This window comes from Plodia interpunctella, chromosome 3 (genome assembly GCF_027563975.2).
Source record: "Plodia interpunctella isolate USDA-ARS_2022_Savannah chromosome 3, ilPloInte3.2, whole genome shotgun sequence".
Lineage (NCBI taxonomy): Eukaryota > Metazoa > Arthropoda > Insecta > Lepidoptera > Pyralidae > Plodia > Plodia interpunctella.
In genome coordinates, this window is record NC_071296.1 from 3,577,397 (window position 1) to 3,590,030 (window position 12,634).

General features: G+C 32.8%; 1 protein-coding gene across 2 annotated transcripts in view; it reads left to right on the forward strand.

Moving 5' to 3' along the window:
• The window catches only part of stw (straw), a 60,718-nt gene that overhangs the window by 38,593 nt on the left and 9,491 nt on the right, over positions 1 to 12,634 (forward strand). The window lies entirely within an intron of this gene.

Below are 12,634 nucleotides of genomic sequence, written 5' to 3' on the forward strand. Positions count from 1 at the left end.
ATCGATGGGCTTTGAATAAGCGTACATGATGTAATACTTTATTTTAAGGCAAGTAATCATACTATAGTCCCCGAAGTTCGAAGGACTTGTATCTTGTAACTGTAAGCTACAATTAAATGAGTCATACTATAGATCATAGAAACAAACTCATTATACCTGTCTCCTAAATAGCACACAACACAATGTTTACACAGATAATTTTCCATAATAGTTAATGTTTCATTAAAATTATCATTACGAAAGCCCGTGGGAACGATTTTCGTGGCTCTCTGTGAGGTCTAATTGTGAAATTTTCACAAAGCAACCGTAATTTAATTTTCGTTGTTATACTAGTATTGTGACTTACATTTCATCAATGCTAGCTTTGTATAGTTTCAATCCAGTTGCAAAAAAGTTGTGTATGACAGACATACAGTATCACATCTTTATCGCTTACGAGGTACACAGAGCTAAGTTGCAAAACCGTCGGCCACATTTAGCTTTGATGGTGGGCTTGATCGTAGAATTGAGATTCGATAGTGAGAAGAATTTCCAGGTTTAGCTATCGAGTTACAAGTGTTGTACCATTTACTCATACTGTAATTACAAGGATTGTCTCGGGTCTTTATTTATTTTTTTAATTCGCGGTTTCACAACCCCGAACGCAACCGGAAAATGCTTGGATGAGAAAGTAATTACTAGGTTTGTGAAAATTCATCCACGCAAAACAGAAAACTATACAACAATATATACGATGCATGAAGCAAAATTATGAAATAATGATTATATCATACAAAATAACTCCACCCCGTGCAGTAACGAGCAGGTAACTAACATAATGTAATGACTATCACTAGAGCATTAACCATCATTACAAGTTTTAACTGTTTCTTACTGTTATCGATGATACTATATACACGATTGTATTAGTTTATGTAATATTCGCTATTAGACTATGTTTAGGGATTGCTTATTTGTATAATTATTTATACTACTTATTTGCATGCATATGCTATGTGTTGTCATATTTCAAAAGTCAATCAAGAAAATTGTAAACTGGAGATTCTTTTCATAGGCGACAGGCTCTCAACCTATCATAGTTTAATCTCATCATGTACTCGTATAGTAAAGGGTCTTCATTAGACTACCACTTGCATTCGGTGAAGGAAAACGTCACGAGGAAATCATACTGGTTGTAAGTTTAGTTTGCTAGTGCGTATGCGACTACTTGCAACTAGATGGCGGTAGGTAGCCGGGAAGACATGTCAGATGCCTTAGTCGAGTTGAATAAAATCTGACACCAGTAAATACACAATAAGATACTCGATAAAAAAGAAAGGCAATTTAATCTCAATTCTACCTCTCGCTATTAATATTATCATAGTCATCGCTACAGTACAGCATTTACCAGCTTGATTGGTTGTGTGAGATGTCGACTCGAGAGCTAGTGACTAATACCATATATACGTGGACTAAATAATATGGTAAAGTGATTGTACTGTATTGATTTTTGTGTATAGTTCTTTTTTTGTGTCCCAAATATTAAATCAAAACATATTCCTTACAAATTTTTAGACCTTATATAAATTTTAATTACATTTATTTATTTTATCGGAAGGTTTACTGTATTATGTTAAACTATTGGTAACTAAAAAAGAAAAAAAAACTACAGCATTCTGTTTTAAAACTAGCCAAGTATTACACAATATCTGAAAAAATGCTATTAAATCGTGCGTGCGCTCATTGATCATATCCGAGAGATTTAGCAACTGCCGCACACTAAACTGCCAATAAAAGTTATCTTAAATGTATCTAGTGATTCATTCATGCATGCATGGGTTATATGAAGTTCACGCAATTGCTAAAAAAAAATCTGTCACTCGATAAAATGATCGAATCGAAATTTTGCTACTCGGCTGATGTCCAATAAATTGAGAATTTGAGATTTCCGTCTAGTATTTATATACTGAATAGAATTTGAACTAGATATAGTTACTGAAGTAGTAGAAATAAATATAAATAAACCGGAATAGCCGACATCGAATAGTGAGGACCTAGCGAGAGATAAAATTTTCATAGTTATTAAAAATTCATAATTTTCATTTGCATGTTAAGTACTTTAAAATACTGAATTGTTTATACTTCTTACCAAATCCTATTTTGCTTAGTAAAAGTACAAAAATATTGCACAACGTGAACAACTAGAATAAAGTTTTAATTGCTGTCATAAAATTAATGAAACAATTTAAAAAAAAAAGAGCGAACGGTGGACTGTAATCATAAAAATACAGCGCAATCAGAGTTGAATCAGCTTCCTGCTTTTAATCTCCTTTGTTAATTCAAATCAGACATCTACACGCAAGTTCTGAAACCAATTCATAAGAATTTTATCTAATATATGAAACACGGAACACGCACGCACGGAATGAAAAATGTAATGGCTACTTTACACTATGCTCGAATAGTTTTTCCTTGCTTCAAAATTCAAAGCTTACATTAACTAAGCAATGTGTGTTTATTGACGATCAGAGTCATAATGGATAGTATAGCGCAGGCATAAAGCGGATACACACACTCGCAACATCTCCACTTAAAACATAACAAACATTACGTCTTGTACCGGTTTCACTCGTACAAGTTGTATGTGAATATGTTAATACCAGCACATGGTAAGATAAACCGGTCCATAGAAAGAAAAACGGAAGGAACTTCAATTACTTTGCTTTCGTCAACAACTTATTTTGAAACTTGAATATTTAAGATACGTACTGTGATTTCTATTTCTTTATTACAATTTCAACCGCATGTTTTCTGAAATATTTGTTTAAATCGTTACGTAACAATAATAATGAGCTATCTCCTATTTGCTTAGATATAGATTAATTAAATATTAAAACTAAAATATAAATTATAAATATTTACAAAAATGGTACTTATTTTTCATACAATTTTATAAACAGAAGAAATTAAAACGAATAAAAACCAATTAAATATTTCGTCCAGTCGTGGCAGCATTTCCTATTACAATACGATACAATTTATCATTAACTTATTTTGAACATGACATTGGTAAACACAGAAGTAAAGGTTATGACAAAAGTTATAAAAGGACTTGTATTATATTCTTCTTCTATCACTCATTGTCATCAATTAGTGATATTCACTTTTGAGTCAATTGAGATTCAAAGAGTCTTTTGAGTCAAGTCACGTTCAATTTTAGAGTCGTACGTTGCCATTGGAGTACATTATATAGTCTCTGTTTTTATTATTTATCAATTTCAACTTGAACAGATATTTACATTAATAAATCAATATCTAACTTGGCCATTTTCTACTTCTGATTTGAAATATGAGAAATATTTTGTGCTGTCCTATTCTTTACTAGAAGCAATTAACTATTCTAAGAGAAAAAGCAGTTTACATAAAAATTGTTGTTTATTGATTTTTCTTGTGATTACGACACCGCTGATAAGCTAAGTGGTAATTTAATTAATTAATGCCGTCCAATAAAATATAATCATTATTTTATTTTCTCCAACGTAACAGAAGAATATAGGTAGTCAAACATTCCTGATGTTTGACTTGGCTCCTATGTTCGCCGCCACACTGACAAATCGTCACTTTCACTATTTAAGTCAGGTATCGACTCACTTTATTGCTCCCTTCGCGAGTTACGTAGGTTACGATATGCTAATTGATCGTGAGAGTATGCGGTAACTTTGCCTAGTTAACAAGGGCTTAGTATAAGTACATATGTAAACTTGGCAAAGTTATCGCATATTTAAGCAAACCTTTTAAAACCACCAACCTTTTTAAATAGATATAATAAAGGACTAGTCTGGTTGACACTGTTTCCTTAACCATAAATAAATAAAATTACTTGTGGCAAAGTTTCATCACCGGATTTAGCTACAGGTCCAAAGTAAAACAAAGGCTTTTTTATCAAGTGGCAAACACATAGCTGCGGTTGCGATTGCGACTACTAATTAATTATTTAAATTTAACTGCCTACTCGGTAATTGTAGCCTACGACTTTGATGCAGGCTTCAAACCGGAACCTAATGTCCTAATAAATAAATATATGAGTATTATCGTTATATAATTGAAAAGGTGTTCGAATTTCAGAACTCTATTTTAATTTTATTATATTTAATTAATTTTATTATAATTATAACTAAGATCTAGGTAGCCATTATGATTCCATAACTATGCCAAACTTTTATTGTAATCTTATTATACCTAATAATACATCCCAATAACAAACAAAAAAGGGGGAAATTGAATCGATAAAACAAACAAAACTCTTTACATTTATGAAATTAAAATTATAAACGGACAGGTTTCGGTTGAGATATCTAATAGATACTCCACACTGCTATAGAGTAGTATACGTAACCAACCTCTAATTAAATAATTAAGCATACATTCATTTAACTTTTAACAACAGCTAATAAAAATGTAGCATTTAGAAAGCAACGCAATGCGAATTATTGCGAAATACACAAAATGCAGATTATGACGGTGCAAGATATAAATCAGGCTTGAGTAGGAACGAAAATATTAAATTACTTGATCGTAATTAAATCATTTAAGAGGCCGCATCCGCTGCTTAAAATACATTATAAAAAAGTCTTTTGTTTTTTAAGCAAATATCGTGAGGAAACCTGCACCGTAATTGATGATTCATTTATATGCGTGAAATTAAGAAAGCAGTGGCAAAGTTAGAAGTTGTCATACGTGTACTTTGAATTATTCTGTTGATTTACATTTTAAAAAATGAAACCATTTAAACGCTTCTATAACTCTACTTACTGAGAAATTATCAAATTGTAAAAAACTGCAAAACGTACGTATTGACAGAAATATGGACTCGAATATATATCCCTATCGAACGCGAAATAAGAAACGCGAAATGTGCATTACTGGTTTTACTTTGCTTTAATACAAAGCTCATTAGCAGCCAGCAATGTACGTTTATTCACGCCCGAGTTCGCGGAAGTTCGCCGAACGAAAATATTATATATAGCAGCAATATTACAAATCACTAAGCACATTTTTGCCTCACACGTGAAAAAAAAAAGTTATTTGGAGCAGCCGGACTACCAACATTACGTTCAGTTACACTCCATTTCTCTAGTGACATAACCTCGAATACAAACAAAAAGTTCAAACATACGCAGGTGAGGTATGCTCATTAAACATCACAGTGTCATGGTATAATGTATAGGTTTTATAAGGCTTCGCTATGACTTTACGTGTCGAAATGTGTGTTGCTGTTGCCCGCGGATTCGCCCCCGGTAAAAAGTAGCCTATGACACTCCAGCTCTCCGACTTGCTGCGTTTTGACGTGAAAGACAGACAAACAAACACTTTCACAGCTATAATATTAGTATGGATTTATTGAAACAATACATCTGACTTCCAAGTGGAAAGATAACAAGATTCAAAAAATGACTTGTTTGTTGCTTGATGTTGATTCGTAGAAAAATTCACATGTTTTTTTTTCTTATTTGTTTTATGCCAGTATCGGCCCGATGTTTCTTTATGTTACTTTCATTCAATTACCACATGCCAACGTTCGTAAAAGCTATGTTTTAGTTTTATTTAAGTGTTTCTTGAAGTGCACTTTCTCTCTTTTCCGGTTGAACGATCGCAATTGTTCGTCTCGCCTTAAACTAGGCGTTGTAAAATTCTAGATTTCTAAACTTTAGGTTGAAAAATAGTTTTGCAAAACAATTTGGCTATCTAGAAAAACACAGTTTTTTTGCAAAAATGTCATTTTTGCCACAAGCTTGTTGTCGTCAGAGAGATCTTATGGCATTTAACGCCTGACAAAAAACCCATGTCCGTGCTGTAAACGGTTGAGGAGTTCCCTCGTTTGGAGCAGATCCGGGCTGCACCATCAGGACATGCTTATCGTAATAATGCCATCATAATAATTGTCATGGAAACTGAAACGACGTGAGAAATTTCAACTCTGTAGGTCAACTGGAAGTATAGGAGAATCTTGCAAGATTTGATTACAGAAAACGATACAGGTGAAACTAAACAAAAGTATGTGATAACTTACTGAAATTTTTAATTCTTCATTTCACTTACATGATATTCTTTTTTCGTAGCTACCGATCAACTAATTCCATTTATTTCACAAAAGTTTCAGGATCCCTTAACGTGTTAAATAGCAACCCATTTCAACATACATAAAATATAAAATTGCTTTTTATTTTGTCCTGGGACTTTCAGTAACCTTCACGTAATGACTCATCATTACCGTCATCGTGGGCGTACCTAAATCAATCGTTTCAATCACGAACCATACTTGTGTTGTGATAGGGCCATTTCCGCCCATACTCAACAATTTCTTTGATGTTGCCGTTGTTAAACTTTAATTTGATGAATCGTTTTAATATTTTATATAAATGGAATATATCATTTAACTTGGTGGTTACTTTTTTGGTATACTAGTGATATTTTAAATTTAGATTTAACAATTTAAATCTATGTTAGTACCTACTCCATAATTGTAAATTGAAATTTAAAATTTTGAGCAATATGATCGAGCGGAGTATCACAATGAAGCGTTTTAACAGGTGATCACAAATATAATTATAACTTATGTGTATATATTTGTGATCACCTGTATATTTGTATGAAACAAAATTTAACTGAAACTACATACATTGTATTCAATGTGCGTAGTTTCAGTTTTTTTTCATGGTAGTCGTGATTATTATTTCTTTAAATCGTTTAAATTTGTCTTTAGAATAATACTAAGTAATATAAACGAAGCTATAGGCCATAGCCAGTGAAGGCGACTTTTTTCACACATTCATACAATATTACATTATAGCATGGAATTTCTGCTAAAGTCGCTCATGGCAATAAAAAACATTGATTACAAAACTATAACTATAACCAGTGCCCGTGAATGTAACCGTAGCAACAGGGCCAATGTCATGCGCTTCGAACGACTATCATACTTTACTTTTTTCTATATTTTTTATCAAAAAATAAAGCAAGCGTGAAGTTAAACCCTAATTATTATGATATTTATTTGTTCATGATATTTATCTAAAAAAGAATGATGGTTATCAAAACTATATGGATAAATTTACCTTAACTTTTATTTTATATTTGTTTTATTTACGCATATTAAATTGAGCCTTGAAAGCAATTTGTAGCGCACGGATGATATTTAAACGCGCCATAACGAATAAAAAATAACTAAATTAGTTTCAATTGATAATTCATACTGCCACAACAGTAAATAAAACTGCAGTGATTTAAGCATTATATATACTTTTTTATACCTATTTATTTGCTGAAAATGCCTTGTAAATTACTAGCTACGCCCCGGGACTTCGCTCCCGTGAGAGTTTCGGAAAAAAGTACCTACCCTATGTGTTATTCCACGTTATATTCTACCCGTGTACCAAATTTAATAACAAACCGTTTAGTATATGCGTGAAAGTGTAACAAACATACTTTCGCACTTATAATATTAGTAGGATTACTGTTTTAATAGGGAAAAGCTCAGTTTGATTTCATCTTAAACAATATCCAATACATTTATAGACTATCATTATCATGCCGAGGGTTCTATTGTGGTCGCACTTTGAACCTGAGTTATTTTGTGCAGGCAAGATGACGACCCCGCCTCACTCACCACGCACCATGCAATAGCTGGATTAACGGAGGACTGCATAAGCTGTAACTTATACCAAACTTTATAAACTTCGGTAAAATATCATATCTCTAATTTCTTTTTAAAAAATCTTTACAATTGTCCGACGACTAGGGAATCCGAAGACCATACGAAGAGGAGTCGAAAAAGTAAGAAAACGATCCCTGGGCTCCGACGCTCAACGGCTGAGGAAGAAACCAGGAAAACGCTCAGATGAGAGAGAGACCGTATCTCTAATTTGTTACGAAAAACTGTTTATTAAATTCAAACATTAAATTCTCAATCAACATAAAACTGGCATTACTATAAAATAAAGTGTCTATTCCTCGCGCAAGAGTTGCCTAATTAGTTATTTACTTCATAGTTTGAGATATAGATAGGTTTGGTCTGTGTATAAATAAACTCCAAGCTTACTTTGTCTACTTACGTTTATCTAGATTTTTGTAATCGCAAATACTTCCTAGTGCCGCCATCGTAATAGCCCACAATCTGTAGTACGCCACTGTGACAAATCTATAATGCGGCGAAAGTTAGGTCATATGAAGTTTTTCTTGCACAAAAATATTGTTTTTTCGTTATAGTATATATCTATCAAATAGTAAGCAGGTATATTTTTCTTGGAAGTTTCAATTTGGGAACCTAACTATATATTGAATAAGTTCATATAGGTACCTACAATATGTAAAAAATACATTACCGTTTAGGATTCATAATAGACTTTTCTTCTTTTTTTATGAAAAAAGTTTTTTGTTTTAGAAATAATTTTGGAAGTGGCCGACTTGTGCGACTCAAACAACAGTCTAAAAGTATTTTTTTAAATAAAGTATATTTTTAAATATTGTTTTTTATATAATACATTTATAATATTCCATCGATATATTGTATCACAGATTAGGTAATAAATAATAAGCTTACAGTAATTTGTCACAGGCTCGATTATCGGATAAATTATTCCACTTTCATGGAATAATAATAAATAATAAGGCATATAATATTTGTAATTGAGAATTATTCGATCTCACCCTGATTTAGCGAGAAATACTCGTATATCCGCATAGATTTGCTATAAAGCAAGGAATTTATATAAGCTATAATTCTGTCAATTTACTGTTCTAGTCTGACTACTTACTTCAAGAGAAATTATTCTATAATATGTCTAACGTATGGACATGGGGTAAATTTATTTATTTAAAAGAAATAATTGAATTAAAACACTATGGCACCTAAAACCATGCATAGGTTTGTGTAGGCGCAGCACATTCTGTTTAAAAAGTTTACTTTTCTAATATAGGTCCCCAAGTTACCATCAAATTGTATATTGTAACACAGTCGTTATAAGTATTCGTACAAATAGAAACTTGACTACTTTATATCTTTCCTTGATCAAAAAGTAAGGGCTACTGATAGATAACAACGGCATTTCCGAAAAGGGTTAACGTCGGTCGGTCATCATCAATAAAGGTTAATTTTTAAATGGATCAGGACTTCTAGTCAAGAATGGAAATTTAATGTTCGAAAGTCTAAACTACAATGTCATTCTATTCTTTCGTTCTTTGCACATTCTCTTTTATATAATATCGTTTCTATGTAATTGTAAAATGCAATAGGTAATTAAATTAGCCGTGTCGGATACAATCGATCGACTTATCTTCCCGTACACCGCACCGCCGCGAATACAATCAATTACGCGTTTAATTAAAGCGATAATTACTCTGTAATAAAGTAACTAGTTTTCAAATAGAAAAATGAAATTTCGTTTCTGCTTGCTGTAGTCAAGTTTTAACTTCGTTCTACCCACGTATCTTTCATTGATTAGTAAACAACGTCATATCCAAAATTCAATACTCGTTCAGGGAAATGTATCTAATTAATATGATTAAAAGTACTTATGTTAGTAATGTTTATAAGTATTGCAGCACATAAAGTAACATCAAATAAAAATATTTTTAATGCGTCCTTATTTTGTTTTTTAATCAAAGAGCGTCGCCGTAAAAAGTAATCTTAAAATTTTAGAGATTTGGCTGTGATTTTACAACCGACCACTAGCCTGGCGACAACACTCCTGGGGGAATGCTCTTGCTGCCTAGGCCATCTCTTAGTTACTTCGTACGACATCCATATCCATCTAGGGCGGAACAGCCACATTTTGTCAGTCATTCATAATAAAATACATAGTTCACAGACATTGTTAAAATTATCTACTAATAACGACCATATCCTTATTTCAAATTAAGTAACACATGTAAGGAAAGAGGTTAAACGTATCCGCATTCAACTAAATTAGTTTTAATTGTAGTTCAGTGTAGGATTTAGCGGTAAATACCATTAATTTGGGGTTTAAAACCTTTTTTTTTTAACTGCATTTATGCTGCTGTGTTGTCAATTCCGTTATTACTCAGTAACACATTTTCACTGACGTTGTTATTACTAACTGAACCGACAAACCTCGAAAACTATGCACGATCTCATTCAGATTTATTGTTATAATCTGTTATTTACCGAAAAAATGCTGTTTGAGTATTGTTTGTTGGGTTTTCAAATAGGCTGCAATGACCGGTGTTATCGCATTTACCACGCCGTAGTGTGAGTTTTTTAATAAATGTACAGAATTGCTTAGATTTTATAGAAATTTACATTAAAAATGACGTTAACGTTACTTACTCGGAGTAATAATTAAGATAGATATATCACAAACGACCACACGGGTCACCCGAGCGAAGTTATAATATATAGCTACGTATTAGGAATACTGAAAATCGGTAATAGTATGATTTTTACGAAACAGTAATATTGAGCTACCTAGAGATTTGTCATAGTCAAATCATAAATAAATGTATGTTGTTGTGTACGTTGTTAATTTATGCATTGCAGTGCAGTCACTAGCTGTCAATTTCATATCAATTACACGACTAATTAGCGGCTGTCAACCTTTGTTTTTGTATGTTAAAAGTAACAGGAAATAAGATCTACTGATAAAAACGTTCCTAAAACCTCAAAGGTGACCGCGAAATTGTGCTATAAGTATTACCTAAATTATCCGCATATCAAAATAATTATGATTGCTGGACGATAATAGTGTTCAACAATACGGAAATGAGAGCGAATTCTTATCAAGGTCTTGCGGACAAAAAGGCTGGTGGTGAACTTTTGTCCGTATCCTGAAATGAATCAATCACATTGAAACTCTAAGTATGGCAAAATCATATATAAGAAGCAGAGTTTTTCGAAAACAAACATACCAATAAAACTAGTAAATCACCGAACTATCGAAGCAGTGCTGTTATTAATAGTACTAAGATTTCTCGAACATAAAGATCGCGATAAACGAAGCATTGTACTATGAAAATATCGGAATAAGGTTTAAAGAGATTTATTGTACATGTCACAATACATACATGGTTTAATAACATAATTTCTTACTTGTAACAGTAAGGTAGGTTGATTAGTTAAGAGTACCTACGTGAGACGGAAAGTGATACAAAAATTCGGCCGAACTGGCTTGGTCTCGATAGCTCAGTGGTTAAGAGCACTGGAATAGGGATTGACAAAATCCCGGATTCATCGCAAAATTATTAAATCGAAATAGCTGTATAAAATTTCACAAACACGTAGAGAGAACCCAATTAAATTGGATAATTTCATTAAAAGACTGTTAGATACACGTTTGAAAAAAGTGAAGCATTTCTTACTGAAGACTAGATCAAGATCGGCTCCACGTTTCGCATGGTGGCCTGCGTTGCTCTATGCCCAAACTGATTGTATAAGTATTACTTCAGTATCTACTTCCGGATATTGTAATTTACTATATATACTTATCAACAATCATTATATTGTAACAAAGAACGAAGTAAGGTTGGGTAACTATCAAATAATTGCTATATTAGGCGTTTTGAGTGCATAATGTTTTAATTAATGTTACGATACGTTGATAGCTATTTAACTACATCAATTTCGTTCAGTGCTGTATTACGTATAAAGGCGTGTACAATATTGGCTGTAATAGTAGAGCATTTTGCATTAACCACCTGTCTACAAACGGTCTTATCTAACCGGCTATCGCTTGAATCCATTATTACGACTACTGACAAATATCTACCTTGGGAAAACGCTGGAGATGGAAGATACGCCTGTCGAGCGTGCAGTTGTTTGCTGCGGTGCAAATAGTAAAAAAGGAAACACTTTTTAGTTATTAGCATAAAGAAATGTCTTAGTTACAACAATTGAATCTCATTTTTACTTTCGAAACTCTTTGTTTTAATTACAGATACGTAATGATTTATCTTCTAGAAAAAAATCTAGTTATATTAAACGAATTAGAAAAAAATATACTTTACACTTTTCTAGTAATGACTGGTTTATCCCCAGTAATGTTGCATCCGAAATGATTGGCAGGAGTTTGATTTGTTTGTCACTACATAATAATAACACTAAAAGTCGCTATCTGTACCTATTTAAACATGCGGTTTTGTAATAGATAGTGTAATTCCTGAGGATGTTTTCAAGTGTATAATGTATTATGATTTTACCCAAGCAAAGCCGGGACGGACGGCTACGTTAAACATACGTTCAAAATTTCAAACAGGTATAAAGTTCTCTTTCTCGATAACTAAATGTACTTAGATATGGGCGGAACACAGTGTGAAAAAAACCATTACGAGATTATTATCATATCGCCTGTCTATTCCAAACAGTTACAGCATGCAGTTTTTTACACGATCCTCAATCGTATTTAAATGTTTCTTTCCCGACCAAGATTAACGATAACGTTATTTTGAAACGGAAACACGCTGTCAAAAGCAACTAGAGATACAGCAGTAGCTGTATTTCTCATAGGCATAGTTTGTTATGGTCTTAGAACAGCTAATTCAGAAGCCGGTTTGCGCCGTCTATCAACGCTGAAGTTTATGACACCTTGGCCGCCAATAGACCTGTCTTGGTCTGATTGCTGGTGAACTACTGACCCCATTGTCT